Below are 5,385 nucleotides of genomic sequence, written 5' to 3' on the forward strand. Positions count from 1 at the left end.
GGGTTTCGGGCCACGACAGCTTGGTTCGGGAACCGAGTTTATGTTCAACAACCGAGAGATTTTTTTTCTCAAACAATATGTTCGAAAACCGAATTGTTCGAGAAGGGAGTCGTTCGAGAACCGAGGTACCACTGTATTACTCACATACATGATAAATAAGATACAACTAACTACCCCTTCTTGTGGGACACCTGCCTCAGGTGAAAAAGACTCTGAGTAGACCCCATTAACATCGGCTTTAGATGTTCTATTATCCAGAAAGTTAAATAGCCAACGAATAGTTCCCTGTGGTATATTCATTTCCATTAAGCGGTATCGTAATCCGTGAAGCCAGACAGTGTCGAATGCTTTCTCGATGTCGAGAAAGCCAGCGGCAGTGCATTCGTTTTTTCTTAAAATTATCGGTAATTGTTTCAGTTAATCTGATTAGGTAGTCTGTAGTTTGTCTAAATTTCCTAAAGCCGTTTTGAATTTCGGGTAATTCTCAGTTTGCTTCTAAATAAATTGATTACTAAATTATTTTTTCCAATATTTTTCCTCTGCAGCTGGTTAGACTAATCGGGCGATAACTTGGTTTATTTGTTAGCTTTCCTTATTTATGTAACATTAAAATTACGGCTTGCTTCCAAGAAACAGGGATATGTACATAGTTTTGTTATGTTCAATGAAGTTATTGACTTTATTAGAGTCTGGCTCACGGTGTGTTTTGAAAATTTTTTCCAGGTGATCACCTGGTTTTTCTAGGTTAGTGTAAGCTGTTTTGTCATGTGAGTTTAGACGTGGATACTCTTTGTTTGTTTTTCTTGTGTTTTATCTTTTCAAGTATGTCCAGAATTGTTTTGGATCTGTTTTATGATTTAATTGTAAGCAGAAAGTGTCTCAACCATCTTGTTTTTGTTGTCGGATTTGATTTCTAATAGTATTTGTTTGTGTTTTTAGTGTCGGATTTCGATTCTCTATGTACTGCCTGCGTAGTGTTTTTTCTTTCTTTTATTAGGTGTATTATTTCTTGATGTGGTTACCATATGTGTTTTGATGTAGTGTTTTTGTTTTGGCATTGTACTGTTGGTTGCATGTATTAGACACTTAGAGATTATTTATATGACTATATGCATCTATATCTGTTGCGTCTGCTGCATATTTAATTACTTCCGTCTGTAAAATTTGATCTATGATTAATTGAAATTCTGACCAATGAGCTTTTTTTATAATTTATCTTTTACTTTAAGTTTGTTCAAGTGGAGGTGAGATTGAAGATATATCAGACTGGAAGGTGGTTACTATCCATATGGTGACCAACACAAAAGTTTACAAATTTGTGACACAAATTAGGAGCAGAGGCATAATTCTAGTATTTCACTGGTGCCATGTGCATAAGATATGTATCGGTGTTGCATCATTTAGCAGAATCATATTAGTTTTGGTTAGAAATTTATACAATATTTTACCATTAGTTTATACATTTACAGTGGATGGTGGTATGTTAACTATTTAGATCTCCTGTAATTATGATATTGAGGTTATGATTATATATCCTGTTTAATAGTCTGGAATCTAATACTTTGCTAGGTGATCAGTAAATGCCCGTCACTGTAACTTCAGTGTTATTTTGACTTCTTACATCTATTGCTACAGATTAACTTGAGGAAGTTATTCTTACTTCCTGAACTATAAGTTCAGTTTTATACAATATTAAAATTCCTCTATTAGAATCTTTCTTATCTTTTCTATCTTGCCTGATCGTAGAATATCCTTTTGTTTTAAATCTATGGTGATTATAGTGTCCTGTTTCACAAATTACAAAGACATTTGGTTTTATGATGTTAGTTATATCTTCAATTTCACTTTCTTAGAAGCAATAGCACTCAAGGTATTGATATGTAATACTGTGAATTTACCTATGATTAATAAAATTCATGATGTATGTTAAGACCTGTGGTAAGTCTTTTTGGATATTTTTATAAATACTTTAATGACTATTTTTATTAGATTTTTTACATTATTAGGTTTTGTGTATTCAGCCATTATTTCAGAAAAAGTAGATGTAATGGCATCAATGTATTTTCAATGTTCACTGGTTTTATGTGCATCTTCTGTAGTTTTGGGTAAATCTTTACAAGTTATTGGTAGTTTTATGTGCATCTTCAGTAGTTTTGGGTAAATCTTTACATGTTATTGGTGGTTTTTCCTGAGTGCGTAATGTTTCTTTGACTGATGCAGCATGCAAGTTTACTTGTGTTATTTTTGGTTGTGGTACATATTATGTTTTCATGTTTTTGAGTAGTATGTGGTTTTGCTTGTTCTTTGTTTGTGTGTGGCATAAGCTTGTGTATTTTGATTTTTAATTTTGTATGTATGTGTTTTAATTGATTTGTATTTGTGGCAACCTTTATAAGTTTGCAGTGTGTTGTTCCCACAATTGCAGAATTTTGGTTTGGGGTTTTGCTTGGTACATTGAGATATGTGGTGATTTTTTCCACAGCCTACACAGAGCATATTTGCTTCACATACTGCTGCTACATGTCCAAACTTTTGGCACTGGTAGCACTGTGTTACTATTACTGAGGGTGTTTTAATAAGTTGATACCATTTTTAATAAGTTGTGATATGTCCTGAGTATTGTGGACAGTAGTTAAAATTGTTTGTTTTGAATTTCATGCAAAGCTCCACAAGAGCTATCTGTGCTAACCATCCCTAATTTAGATGTGTAAGACCAGAGGGAAGAAAGCTAGTCATCCCTACCCACCACCAACTCTTACGCTACTCTTTCACCAACAAATAGTGGGATTGGTTGTTACATTATAATGCTCCCATGGCTGAAATGGTGAGCATATTTGGTTCGATGGAAATTCGAACCTGTGACCATCAGATTACGAGTCTAACACCCTAACCATTAAAATCATTACTAGTCTTACTTTAACGTACCATCACAAAACTACAGATTAATAAAGCATGTTTCACTAACCAAACAACTAAAGATTTTATAGAATTAATAAGTTGCAAGATACACAGCCAACCAGTAAGGAATAAGACACTTCGGGAATATAAAACAGTTAATTTCACGATGACATATGTAAATACCTTGATGTATAAATACAAGTACAGCTTCTTTGTTTGAATTTCATGCAAAGCTACTCAAAGGTTATTTGAACTAGGTATCCATAAGTTTGAAGTGCTAGATAAGAGGGGAGGCAACTAGCTAAATCTTGGAATATCCTTTACTGACAAAAAATGAATTTAACTGTCATGTTACAACGAATCCGCAGATTGCAAGTCAAAGAACCCTATTCACCAGGCTTCAAGTATAGCTGGTGTTATATTACACTAGAGTGAAAAACTATTGACCATATCTTTGTTATAGATGCCCTGTGTATGATATTTAATGTCAGTGACTTAAGTTTCCTTAAAAACTTCAACATGACTTTGTCTCACTTCTAAAGGAGGGTCTGGTACACAGCTTCACCTTACTTCTCCAGTTTCTCACAATGTTTTATGTTGTTGTAAATACTCTGCTTTTCTGATTATATTAAATTCTTCATGCATTTATATCAATTGTATAATTATGTTATTTGCTTTCTTAGGAACAGAATATTGGTGTACATAAATTATGTATGGTTTGAAGAAAACTATCTTTCCTCTCCTAAAGAACACATCAAAATAAAGACTACATACAGAATACAATGACATCCCATGAGCGAAAGGGTCCCAGTAATTAAAACCATTTTCACAACTGTTTAAAGTATCAAAGCTCAGTTACCTCTCTGATAAATAAATGTTCTTTCTTTTCTCATCTGTACCATAAAACAGAGGCGTCACAAGGTACTTAAAAAAATCAGGGTTCAGGCCCAGAGATGTTGAAATTTTCGGTGTTTCGGTAGGATATTTTATTAGTATTGCCTTCTATCCTGATATCACATGACATTAATTAGGGATTCAAAGCGTTTTACTACCTCCACAAGTCAAGTTGGAATAATTCCTTTAAAACATGTTTTTAAAGCAAATTTTGGGGGCTTGTTTTCTGAGATTATATACATATGAATATGTTGTAAATATTCATAAAAATGATATTTCATAAGTTAACTGCCTACTGTTAAAAGATAACATCTTTAGCATCTTTTTGACAACTAACTCTTGTCAGGTAGTTAGTGTCAAACATCAGTAACCTGTCCTTGGTCAAAGGATACAAACAAAATATGACTATATTGTATCTATAACTATTCTTCAATTTTTCACTAAACAGTTATTACAAAAAAAAAAAAAAAAGTTTACAACTGTAATCAAAGTTGCTCACTCCTCTCTAACATTAATCAAGAGATTTGTTTGTTTACTGAATTCTGTGCAAGGCTACACATGTACTGACTACATTACCAGTATGAAATTTTAAACTGATAGACCAGAGGTGGGCAACTTATTTTTTATAGTGGCCACACTGTGGCTAATGAAAACAACGTTGGTCACACTATTCAAAAAACAAATTGAAAGATGTTAGTTTAATCTAAATAATTGCATTTCAGCTAACCTTCAATGTGAAAATTGATGGGAGTTTCATCAACAAGTTTTGTGAAATTTGGCTTAATATCTATGTTCAATGAGCATCTTAGCTCTGCCTGTAAATTTATGTCAGTGAGCCAGGATCTGTATACAAACTTGAAAAAAATCTTGTGTATAAAATGCTGACTCACACACCCACATGGATCCAAACATGGAAAATAATTTTGAAATTGCTGTCTTTAAATTTGGAAGACTCATTTATCAGAACAGTGAACCACATCTCTCTAATAGAACATTTTTGTTTACCTTTTATGTGTTCTATACTTTGCAGGGTAAGCATATCATCTTCAAATCCAACGACAAAAAAGATGTAATTTCCTTACTGATATTTCCTAAGTCAAATTGAAATGGATTATGCAAAAATTCAAATATTAATTTCAATTTTTTTAATTTGGAGAAACGTGATTCAACTTCTTAAGATAGATTTTTGATCCAGTTTACACAGAGATCATCTTCAGCATCAGAGAAATCATAGTCATTATTTTATAGAAAAGTATTCAACTCTGCAAAATTCATCAAATCATTCTTTGTAATTGTTCCACAAGGAGATTTAGCTTTAATTGAAATTCATGAATAGACTGTGATTGCTCACTTATTATTTTACCTCTTCCCTAAAGCTTTGTATTCAAATTATTCAAGTGAGCCATCATGTCACCATGACAAAGTTTCACTTTCAGGGAAATTTTCAATTTTACCTTTTTCAACAAAATACTCTTTTATTTGAGGAAATAAGGAAGTGAATTGTTCCAAGACTTTTGCTCTATTTAACCATCTTACATCTGCAAAATCAATAAGGTCATCAAATGTACAGTCAATGCTTTTCTTCAAAGACTT

Source organism: Tachypleus tridentatus, chromosome 9, assembly GCF_004210375.1.
Source record: "Tachypleus tridentatus isolate NWPU-2018 chromosome 9, ASM421037v1, whole genome shotgun sequence".
In the NCBI taxonomy this organism is placed as follows: Eukaryota; Metazoa; Arthropoda; class Merostomata; order Xiphosura; family Limulidae; genus Tachypleus; species Tachypleus tridentatus.